Below are 13,363 nucleotides of genomic sequence, written 5' to 3' on the forward strand. Positions count from 1 at the left end.
GATTGAGCTCTCTTTTTCCGTCTCACTCCAGACTCGCTCGATTAAAAGCCATGCGGTTGGAGTATCAGCTTTCATATTAGTCTGAACCAAAAGTAAAAAATAAGGTATTGTGAAAAAAATCCCTGAAAGCTTTTAAAGGGTAAGATTCAATCATTCAGCTTTGCCCGCAAGTCAGAAAGAATCAGAGATTTGAGCATTTATAGATCTAGGCTTTCCAGCCAACACAGGAGTGTAGAGTTATCTCAGACAATTCAGTCCTATTTTCCTAATAAGGTTCGCATGTGTGGTCAATGCACTAAATTTACCCGTTTAGAACTATAATGTACATCATCTTATCTAGTTTTCTTCAGAGTTGAGTTAACCCTTTATCACCTTATATTTATATATTATATATCCTATAAAATGTATCCAGATTCTTTACTTAAAATTATGTCATATTAACTTCCACTTCTTTTAAATATCACATATTAAAAAATAAACACATGGTAGGAATACCACGAGTTAAAAAGGATAAAACATTATAGCTGTGTTTGTAAATAAAAATACTTTTGAAAAAAAGTTTCACATTCAGGTCTAAAATACAGCAATATTCCTGACATACAAAACGTATGCACTTAAGGACTATTACATGATACAGCTGATTTTGGAGGTTAAAAAAAATCCTTATTTTTTTAAGAAGTAAATTAATTAAGCTTTAATTAAAAAAAAAATTGGGAACAATTTTTAAAAATTTAATTTTTTTTTAGAATTTTGTGTAGAATTTTTTTAAAGACACTGAACAACAGAGATATGAGAATTGATAGAAATCAGAAAATAGTTTAATTGAAATTACAGTAGCGGTGATTTGGAGGAGATTTACATCTTGTATTTTACATAAAATAGTATTAAGTATTGTACTTTTTAACTCAAACTTTGATTAGCTACTTCCACTGTCTAAATCAAGTAGGATTTAGGCATAATACCTACATTTTCCTTTAAAGTTGCCTACTCAAGTTTAGATTTTGCTCATGACATCCCTAAAGGTGCAGGAGATAATTAAAAATGTAGAACAGGGAGACTTGCTTTCCTCCACCACAAATCCAGAGCGAGTGTTCTGATGACACATATACTGTATGTGGGAGAAAGGCACAGACCTTCACCAGCGCATCATCGATTCCTTCCACTCGATAGGATATGTCTGTAAATTCCCTCTACTGGCTGTCAGAGTGATGCATGCTGGGAGAGCAGAAGGGCGAGCATGCTCTCTGCCCACTGTTTATTCCCACGGAGAGATAGAGACGGAGAGAAATGGAGAGAATGACTGGCAGCTCAGGGTCTCTGATGAAGATTTGTTTTGCAGAAATCTGTGATTGCAGAAAACAAAACAAATCTGTACACAAAGAGTGTAAAGAGTTTAAAATGAAAAACTCATAAAATGTGTTATGGCTGAGTGAGATGGCTGAGTGTGTGATGGCTGAGTGTGTTATGGCTAAGTGTGATGGCTGAGTGTGTGATGGCTGAGTGTGTTATGGCTAAGTGTGTTATGGTTGAGTGTTATGGCTAAGTGTGTTATGGTTGAGTGTTATGGCTAAGTGTGTTATGGTTGAGTGTGTTACAGCTGAGTGTGATGGCTGAGTGTGTTATAGCTACGTGTGTTATGGCTGAGTGTGTGATGGCTGAGTGTGATATAGCTGAGTGTGATGGCTGAGTGTGTTATGGCTAAGTGTGTTATGGCTGAGTGTGTGATGGCTGAGTGTGTGATGGCTGAGTGTGATGGCTGAGTGTGTTACAGCTGAGTGTGATGGCTGAGTGTGTTACAGCTGAGTGTGATGGCTGAGTGTGTTACAGCTGAGTGTGTTACAGCTGAGTGTGATGGCTGAGTGTGTGATGGCTGAGTGTGTTACAGCTGAGTGTGATGGCCGAGTGTGTTATGGCTAAGTGTGATATAGCTGAGTGTGATGGCTGAGTGTGTTATGGCTACGTGTGTTATGGCTGAGTGTGTGATGGCTGAGTGTGTTACAGCTGAGTGTTATGGCTGAGTGTGTGATGGCTGAGTGTGTTACATCTGAGTGTGATGGCCGAGTGTGTTACGGCTAAGTGTGATATAGCTGAGTGTGATGGCTGAGTGTGTTACATCTGAGTGTGATGGCCGAGTGTGTTACGGCTAAGTGTGATATAGCTGAGTGTGATGGCTGAGTGTGTTATAGCTGAGTGTGTTCTCACATGCATAAAGAACTGCACCAAAGCAGAAAACACACCAGGACTAAATGCTTTATATGTGAAATCTCTCACAGGCCCAAATCTTCATCAATGGATGCTTTTAGTTTTCTAAAGAATTTCTACTTACTGAATTGGAAACCCTGCTGATGTAGAGTTCTACTGTACATTATATTGATCCATTAAGGCTTTGAAAGACTCTTTAGAGAGCTACAGGGAGCTTTTTTTAAAGGGTGAAGGTCTTTGCTCTTATTGTTATCAGGTACATTACAGTAACAAAAACTCATCTTACTTTGTCTACTCCAGCATTAGGCTAGCTTTTAGAATGGTGTAAAAGCTCTAAGATTGCGTATATTGTACGTATGTAAATATTTCACATCAGCTTCTTTGGCCATACTAGTTATCAGACATTAATACTTTACACTTAAATACTGCATTAAAACCTTCAATGCTCAATGTTCCTTACAGCAGATGTAGGACGTTGCATCTGCTTGAAGAGCCGAGATGGATAGGATGAAGTTTCTGCACTAGTATTGAGGCTTCCACGAGGACTATAATGTGGTCTGGATGCTTTGGTAGAGCTTCGTGCTTCTTTAAAACTTTACCCTCTTTAAAAAGCTCACAAATGAGTTTAATTGCTGTGTGGAGAGCAGGACAGTGAGGCAGAGCCAAGCAGAGAGAATCCTCTCTGGCATAAAGAGACAGATTTTTGTCTTTCATGCACAGTGAGATTCTCAATGGACCATCATCTTGTGCAGCATGGACGACGAAAACAGGAAATAAGAAATAGGTTGTAGGAGCTGATGTCGGAGTGGGCTGAGCCTGAATCAAAGCAGGAGTTAAACAGGACTGTGTGGGTGAAATCAGGTGAACAGCAGAGCACGTGGATGGAGCAAAAACACACTGAATAATTCCACGCATTCAGTGAGCGAATGATGTTCCCGTTCCCCTGAGACGCCGTAAATCTCCTGCACTGTCCTCTATAATTCATCACTGCAGTGGCTTCATCCTGGGTGACTTTCACAGGCACATACATCTTTTTTTCTGCTCCGTGAGATCATATATTCCTGTTCTTCACCCTGATCAGACAGAGACATGCGGGGCAGCACACAGAGTTAGCCCCAATAAAAAATGACCACACCGCACAGGTGTGTGTTAGAGAAACGGATGAGGTCGGTGTGTACGGGGCAACATGGTGTTTAGTGCTGCTTCACTCACCTCTCATCTCACCTTGAGACCAGTCCCTTCTCACTGTGGACTAGAAAACTGCACAATGGAGATTTACACCATGAGCTAAAGCATATGAAGTCAAAATTCACTGCTAAAGATGATATTACGTCCTAGTCTTGCTGTGGATAAGCACTGTTAATAATCTTGGTGAGGATTTAATACTGAAATTGTGCATTTGTCTGTATTCAGACCTCAGATGACACTAAATAAATGATTACTGTTAATAACTAGTAACATTTTGTGCATCAAATCCATTTATTTGCATTTATTTACTTATTTGTTTGTTTAATTTGTTTGTTTGTTTACATACTCAATTATTTATTTATCTACCTATTTATTTACTTATTTATTTGTCTACTTACATCACTATTAATTAATCTTCTGGTTTATTTTTTTTATTTACTTATTTGTTTATTTATCTACCTATGTTGCTATTTATTTATCTTCCTGTTTATTTATTGATTTTTAATCTATTTGTTTGTTTATTTATTTACCTACCCACCCACCTCTTTTGTTTATTTGTGTTTTTCTTTCTCTACTCTTTCTCTCTTTTTCTTTCTTTCTCTCTTTCTTTCTTTACCTATTGTATATCCGTATTTATTTATCTTAATTAAATAAAATTAAACCACATTTGCATGGATTAATGTGATCATTACAACTAGGACTATTCATGCAGCAATATATTAGCATTATATCAGACTCCTATTAGATTTATTTCAATGCTTGCCGTTGTCTTATTCATATATTATTATATTAGTCTTCTTTATTTTTTGTTCTACATTCAACAGCAAGGACAAAAAAACTATCTATCTCTAATTTTCTTCCAGGTTTAAAGGCAAGTGCTTGCGTTTAAATGTGGTGAAAAAGCCTTCAGACACTTCCACTCAAGAAATATCTGGCAACCTCAGAACTTCACGCAGGTGATTTTAATATTCTGAATGAACAGCCGTCTCTCAACCCGTCTCTGAATATGTGCAACATTCCCCATGTAAATATTAGTGTATCTTTTGCACGCAAGTTGGCGACCCAATACATTGTGCTAAGATTGATGTTCCACACCGCTGGAGGTCCCCTGAGATATACAGCATGTACATCTTTTAATGACGTGAATACAGTATTTTAGCCTATAGCTGTGGAAAAGTAATACACTTGACATTCAATATGACCTGAATCTCACACACACACACAAAGTTATAAAAGTAAGATTAACCACCACGACCTGACTTTGGCATTTGGGCTGGTGCAGGAATGTGGGTAATAAATAGTTGTTTATGCCTCTGGAGGGTAATTGATCGTGCATTGAGCTGGGGTCAGTGTGGGATTTTTCTGGACCCGGAGGTCAGGCAGGTGTTAGTGCTGACCCACAAACACACACTGGGGTGCCACGGCAAAGAGTCTGGAGTTGTTTCTCATCCCAAGCTACTAAAAGCATCGGAAATCAATGTAATCACACACACACACACACACAGCTCATGTGGTGTGTTAAAGGAGCTAGACTGTTGCTTAATTACCAGAGAGGTGTGTAACGACATTGCCAGGACATGTCAGAACAAAAGAACCATCCCTGTGTGTGTGTTGACCACAGCATCTAATAAGAGCTGTGGAGCAAATTAATGACAAACAGTTTCCTAACAGTGTGACAAACCTCTAAATACACTTCAGTAAGATCGTAATCTGCTAATTACTCTGTTCATGCAAATGTTATCACTGTGCTTACAAAGAGTCTAATAATTTCCCTTTTTCCCCACTGCATGTAAGCGATATATTTAAAGCACTCCTTTAGGTTATAACATGGTCGTCATAATAACACAATCCAAACATCAACTGCAGGATATGAATATGATAAAACCCTGTCGATAGCATATTATTAAATTCAACCCTCGAGGCGCGTGGCAGAGGCAACACTTTTCATCAAGCTGATATTAAATTAATTCATCACCGTCTGCAGCAGAGGAAGTAACGTGATCTCTCGACTCTATCACACTCTACAGGAGGACTAATGGGATCCTGCGCCGAGTCATGAACCAATAAAACACAAAGATTCAAGGAATTCAAATGTTACGCAAAAACCAACGCTCAGGTATTTATATGAAATATACAGATTTAAATGTTAATTTAATACATTTCTGACTCTCCCTCTTCTGTCTTTCATACTCAGGCCTAGTAGTCTAAAGAGTGTGTTTCATTTGTTTATATATATATATATATATATATATATATATATATATATATATATATATATAATTATATTTACAGGATAACATTACAACTGACATTTCTGCAACCTCGATTTTAACCATTTTAACCTTCCACACTCTTTGTAGTTCCTTTTCCAGATAGTTACAGAATTATTGGCACCCTTTGTGGAAAATGAGCAAAATTGAATATATAAAAAGAAAATGTGCAACAAGTATTTTGAAGTTTAAATATATAAGAATGCTGTGTAGTTTTATTTATCCAAACACAGTAATGCCAAACCATTTTTCTGCAAAAGAAATGCTACCCTTGGATCTAATTCATGAGTGATGGAAAAAGAGAGTTGGATCAGTCAGCATTGTTACAGCGGTGGTGAAGCAGGAGCTCAGGGTGTGGACCAAGCTCTCTGTCAGTCTACGTTTCTATCCTCACCTGTAATCACGAGCTGTGTGTAGTGACACTGAAAGAATAAAGTGGTGAGTATGGTTCTTGGACTCACTCTCTGCTATAGGGTGAGGAGTCCGGGAGAGCCTCAGAGTAGAACCACTGCTCTTCTGAATTGATATGAGCCAGGTAATGTGGCTGGATGCCTCCTGGTCGTCTCCTGCTAGTGCTGGATCAGTCACTGGTGCTGAATCTGGAACCCACTGGAGAGATTATATCTCACAGTCAGCTTGGGAACATCAGGGAATCTTCCAGGAGGTGATGGAATCTGTGAAGAAGTCTGGACTGAACTTCCCAACCTGACTTCCACCAGAAAGTGAAAAGAAAAACTGAATTAATAAAGTTCCCTCAAAATAATAGAGAATAAACCCAATTAAAAAAAAAAAAAACACCTAAATCAAGTATTTGATTTTGACACACACCACTATGGGCCTCTGCCAGGATGTTAAGACTTGTCTCTAGATAAAGCCGCCAAAAAAACCCAGTTCGACACAGAAAAGTCAGTGTTTTGCAACAGCTATCTTAGTGTCTGTGTTTGAACCTTATGAAGTAAACAAGCCTAAGGACATACTGTCAGGAATTATGCACAGTGTGGTTCTGAGTGCAACAACAACATTGCTGCATGCTTTTCTCTCTGTTCTAACCCTGTCTCCTGTCACTGGTGTGTTCCCTATTAGTGTCCATGTGTTCTGTGTTTCGCTCTTGATTAGTTTGTCTATTTATAACCTGACATGTTGTAATACCTTTGAGAAATTTTATTGTACATTTCTAGCACTAACTCCAAGCTTTGTTTTCTAGTTTCTGTTCCCATGTGTGTTATTTCTTGGTTTTGACCCTCGCCAGTTTTCCCCGTCTAGTTTGTTGCTGTCTGCCTGCGCTTCTGACCTTTGCTTGGAACTCTGACAACGATTCATGGAATGTCCTTAATAAAGCATGCGTTGAGTTTACACACGTGTGTCCTGCCTTCACTAACCACACGATACAAAACAAAGGAACTGGAAATGTTTGGGTAAAGATCCTAAACATGTGTCTGCAATCTTGTTAGACATTGCAGGAGGTGAGCTTATCCTCGCCAATAGAGGCTTCAATGTATATTAATGGTAGGGGTGCCAATATATATACGCTTTGTTATAATCATTTATGCAAGTCATTTAGAACGTGATAATGCATTATAAGCATTAAATCGCCAATAGCAAAGAAATTAAGGTCTGGACATTTGCGAAGCTTTTCTTCAGTGTTGACATAATGCGTTATAAACCCTGCTTATAATGCATTCTGTTAACAATTTATAAATGCATTATAAACATTGCTATAAACTATAATGCCTTTTCATATATAATTATAACAATGTAAATAATGCCTTATGAATGCATTATAACAGGTAATGAATGTATTCATAGGTCATTATACATATGGCTTTCATGGAACATGTTACTGCATTTTCCTGACGATTTCTATACAAAGTGTTCATGATGTGTGTTCATAAATAATTATAACAATGTGCCTAATGTGTTATGATATGTATGTATTCATAGTTCATTATACACATGACCTAGAAAAAAGTGTTACCAATAAAACTATACAGTGTCCCTATATGTTTATGTTCAAAATAACTCAGTCACGTGTTTTATAATGACTATTTTGTTATATTAATGAGGGGTGCCAATATTTTTTCTCCTAAAGAAATGCTTATGCGAGTACTAGATGTTGCGTTTTAGGACAGAGCATGTTCATAGAGCGTGCCAATTTTTATGTGTGCCATAAACAGCTATAAAGAGTCAAAAATCTCCCCTTTTTTTTCTCTCCACAATGACACCATACTGACATGTTGATTTTGCTGTTACCCCTGTTCTACATCCTACAAACCCGCAGTTATCCCCAATAACACCAACTTCCTGGAGAGATCCATCTCTCATCTTTAACATCAGGGGGTCGTGCTATTTATAATCACGACCCTGTACAACCTCGCCGTTCAGGACATCTGCCCCCAGCCCGTGGGACGAGTGACTGCTGCGTCCGGCCCCTCGCACCGGGGGCACACACACTCCGCACATAGTCCTCATTTGTTGAGTTATTCAAATGTGTGGAAATGTAATCCCTCCTGCTGCCACTTTCACTTTTTCTGCGAAAGTACCAAGAGCTTTAAGACGCCGCCATGCATTTATATTTCACTTCCTAAACTTTCAAAGAGGGCCTTATGTAACGTCCTGCTTCTAAATGCGAATAAAATCAGAGATTTCACTTCTGCAAGAAGAGGTACAGTTTTAAAACTCATGATGTTCACTTTTTTCTGCCTACATACACACACACACACACACACGAATCTCAGCTGCAGGTCAGTACAGCTGACTGAGTTGATGTTTGCAGCTTGACACATCCACTAAAAGGAAAAGAGAGAAAGAGGTTGCTGAGTTGGTTATCATAATTAAAGCCCAAAAACTGAGCAATAAAGACAAACATATAAGACAAAAGATGTTTTTTTCATCTGAAATTGTTGATATCAAACACAGAGCTCAGTTTAAACACTCATAGCTTATAGATAAATACAAAAGTTTGTACACCCTCAGGACATTTCATTTTGAGACACAGTTTCCTCAGATTTTTTTTCCTGATTTTCCTTTATAATTTGGATTGTTTCTGTTGTTGTATTTTTTTATTTTTATTTATTATTATTTATTCTTCTTTGAGAAATCATAGGGGCTCCAAACTTTTGCACTCAGCCGCCAGTCATGCATTAGATATGTGTCTGGATTGCAATATGTAGAATGTTTATTTTTCTCCTTTTTTCTCAAAAACAAAATTTTGAAGAGAAATTTTGAAAAGGTTTGAAGAGCACTTAGTAGCACATCATAAAATGTTACGTATTGAAATTTAAAAAATCATTCAGTTATAAGACCCTTTCAGAAAAAAGTCACTTCACTTAAATCATCTAATGACTACAGAATGATCTGTTTACTATAATCACCAGGTTGTTGATAAATTATTGCTCCACCCAGAAACCACAGGGGGCGTAAACTTTTGCACTCGGCTGTCCCTATGTCTTTTCTATTACACTGTACCTGTTCCTTGATTTGTTTGAAGGTTAGTAACTGTACAATGTGTCTATATTTGCTTTGAAAACATACTTTTTACCCTCCTCAAAAAAAATATATATCCGAAACGTCCATACTGTTCCAGGTTTTTAAGTTTTTCAGACCAGCTAAAGGACACAGTATTGCAGTTAAAGCCAGTGCTGAAGGAACAGAGCAAACTAAAGCTTGGAAAAAAGAAGAAAATCAGGCCAGCAGTCTTTACCTAGAAGCGAGCGCTATTTATAGAAAGCAGATGTCGCTTCAGATTAGTGTAAAAGTCTGGTGTATGGAGCCCCCTGCTGCCTCGGAGACACACTGCTGATGCGGGCTAATTACAACACAATTACAGCTCGATCAATGCTCGCTTTACATTTATCTGTTCGATTCAGCACAAACACTACACTTTTACACTTTTTTACTTCTTTTAATCACTAAATACATTGTGCTTGGAGATATGTTTTCTGTAAAGAATGTTTTAAGTAAAAGATTTTTGCTACAGGTCATTAGTTTATATTCACTGTAACATCAAATAGATGAGCATGTGAACGCTATTGTATAAAAATTTAAATGCACTTACTAAGTATGTTGATTAGGTCACACTTAGCACATGATAATATAGTACTGATACTGGCATAAATTATGTCACAATACACTTTTCTGAAATATCACACGTATCCTGATAACTTTTTCTGACAATTTTAATAGCAATGACAAACTCTTTTATTAAAATGATTCCTTTATTAATTTTGATCTTTTTTAGTTTTCATTTTTTTGTAGACATAAACGTTTTTCATATATTTTAAATAGAAAACATCTCCAAGTGTTATGATATGATCGTTTTTGTCATATCACCCACCTCTACATCCTATAAATACCGTATTCGTAATGCATTATGAATTCATAAAGGGTTATAAAGCAGTTATAATGTGCTTTATACTGTATATAATACACAAATCCTTACAAAGCCTGGAATAGGCACATTTAAGTATAAATGCTCATAAAGTAGCTATAGCTACATGCATATTTATAAATGTATAAGGCATGAGTACACAGTGTGACTACAGATGAAGTCAGAAGTTTACATACAGTTAGGTTGAAGTCATTAAAACTCATTTTTAACCTCTCCACAGATTTCTTATTAGCAAACTATCATTTTGGCAAGTCTACTTTGTGCATGAGAAATTTTCCCCAACAATTGTTTAGAGAGAGATTGTTTCACTTTTAATTGACTATATCACTTCAGACATAGTGTATGTACACTTTGGATATACATAAGTTAATTGTGCCTCAAAACAGCTTGGAAAATTCCAGAAAATTGTGTCAAGCCTTTAGGCAATTACCCAATTATAGGCTACTTGGCTAATTGGGGTCTATTGGAAGTGTACCTGAGGATGTACTTTAAGGCCTACCTTCAGACTCAGTGCCTCTTTGCTTGGCATCATGGGAGAATCAAAAGAAATCAGCCAAAATCTCAGGAAAAAAAGTTCTATATCGACATAACCTGAAAGGAAGATGCACATTAGGACGAAGATCTTATTTTTTGGAGAAATGTCCTCTGGTCTGATAAAAAAAAAATTGACCTGACTGGCCATAATGACCATCATTATGTTTGGAGAAAAAAAGGGTGAGGCTTGCAATCCGAAGAACACCGTCCCAACCGTGAAGCATGGAGATGGCAGCATCATGTCTGCTGCAGGAGGGACTGGTACACAAAATAGAAGGAAGGAAAATTATGTGGATATATTGAAGCAACATCTTAAGACATCGGACAGGAAGTTAAAGCTTGGTCAAAAATGGGTCGTCCAAATGGACAATGACCCCAAGCATACCTCCAAAGTTGTGGCAAAATGGCTTAAGGATAACAAAGTCAAGGTATTGGAGTGGCCATCACAAAGCCCTGACCTCAATCCAATAGAAAATTTGTGGGCAGAACTGAAAAAGCGTATGCGAGCAAAGAGGCCTACAAACCTGTAAACTTCTGACCCACTGGGAATGTAATGAAAGAACTAAAAGCTGAAATAGATCATTCTCTCCACCATTATTCTGACATTTCACATTCTTAAAAAAGTCATGATCCTAACAGACCTAACATAGGGAATGCTTTCTACGATTAAATGTCAGGAATTGTGAAAAACTGAGTTTAAATGTATTTGGCTAAGGTATGTAAACCTCTGACTTCCACTGTGTAATGTCAAATGAGTGACATAATGAGTTATAATATCTGCTCATAAGAACTTTAAACATATGAAGAGTTTTACTGGAGCAAAAAAAAGTTCCTGAGAGAGTTTCTCTCAAGTATTGCATATAGATAGAGCATTAGAAAATTCTTCCTGTTGTTGTTTTTTCCCTCTAAAGTGCGCTTATAGTACTTCATAAGGTGTTATGTATTAAGAAGAAATTTCATTGTCATTTATAAGAAAAACCTGGCATAGTGTTCTCTCATGTTATATACTTAAATGCATATAAATGCAATTTGAGAACCCAAAGGTGTATGTTATAATGCATTATAACTTGCATTGCCTACACTGCGCTTATGAACAGATACAACAGTCACATACTGATGCTTAAATAAAGAACTATGTATGAGTATTGATATAGGCTCATGCCAGGCATCATAAAATATGCATTATGCATGCTACATAAGACAGACTTAATGCACTATGAATGTAAGATTTATATACTGTGTTATTGTTGATTATATGTTGATAATAAAGTGTAAAATGTGAGCCATACTCACTGGCAGCCATGTTGAACAGCCTTACAGTGTAATATTACTATAAAATGTGTGTATTAAATTACTGTACAAAATACTATATAACATTACTGTATGAAATTACAACATAAAATTACTGTATAAAATTGGTACATTAAATTACTATACAAAATTATAATATAAAATTGCTATTAAAAACACAATATAAAAGTAAAAAAATCTCAAATTTGGGTATTAAATTACTGTTCAAAATTGATATATAAAATTAGTATATGAAATTACAATATAATTACTATATAAAATTAGTATATTAAATTACAATACAAAATTACTATATATAATTAGTGTATTAAATTACTATATAATATTACCACATAAAATTAGTATATAAAATTACTGTATAACATTAGTACATTAAATTACTGCAGAAAATTCCTGTGTACTATATAAAATTACAGTTACATTTTTGTTCAAGTTTATAAACAGGAGATTCATTCAGGATGGTTTAAATGTTTTATTGCTGAAACCACAAAGCTATTTCTGCTGACATTTAAATAGCTGGGACTAATCTTAAACGGTCCACTTCACCTGGTGACCTCACCACTTTAATAGTATTGAAAAATAAAAGTCCAGTCTGAGGGATCTGGGTTTTTCTTTTATACGATTGGACACAGATTATACAGAACGACAGACTGGCTTCAGATCAAAACCCTTTCACACAATTCAGCTTCGTACAGGGAACGTCCCGTACAGAGTAACCTTTAACGCAGAACTAAACCCATAGGAGTGTTTGAAACACACACACACACACACACACACACGCACACACACACAGAGAGAGAGAGAGAGAGAGAGAGAGAAAAAGAGAGAGAGAGAGAGCGCTATGACTGTACTGACCCCTAGTGTCTCAACACCTCATTACAGGAACTAAACCTAAAAAAAAAAAGAAAAGCTGGACTTCATCAATCAGTTACCATTTTATTCTCTTTCTACTCATTCCATCCAATCATACTACACATTTTAGTATTAAAGACATTGCAGTTGTGTGATTCACAAAGTTTCCTGTGAGTGTAACGTGAGAGTATGCTAATCTAATCTACAGCACGTGTTGTTAAGTTTGCTAGAATTATTAGAGTATATATTTCCATATTTCATACCGTTTACAACTTATGAGTCATTTTGTGATTAAATTACTTACTGCCAATTTTTTTTTTTAGCATGAGGCATTTTCCTCATGTCATTTAATAATAATAATAATAATAATAATAATAATAATAATATAAAAAGTCCCTTGTGCTTTGATCACGTGTTCACTAGTCCGCAATAGCATCGACATACAGGTGAAAAAAAATAGATAAAAGCAGCAGTTATAATTAAATGCGAATATAGTTTGGACTTACATATGGACTTATCAATACAGACCAACCTGGCTTCTTAAAAATCTTGCACACCTTCAGGAGCAAAAAAAAGAAAAATGTGTAAAGACATGTTAAGTAATTCAAATCAACGAGAA

Source organism: Pangasianodon hypophthalmus, chromosome 12, assembly GCF_027358585.1.
Source record: "Pangasianodon hypophthalmus isolate fPanHyp1 chromosome 12, fPanHyp1.pri, whole genome shotgun sequence".
NCBI classification, from domain to species: Eukaryota; Metazoa; Chordata; class Actinopteri; order Siluriformes; family Pangasiidae; genus Pangasianodon; species Pangasianodon hypophthalmus.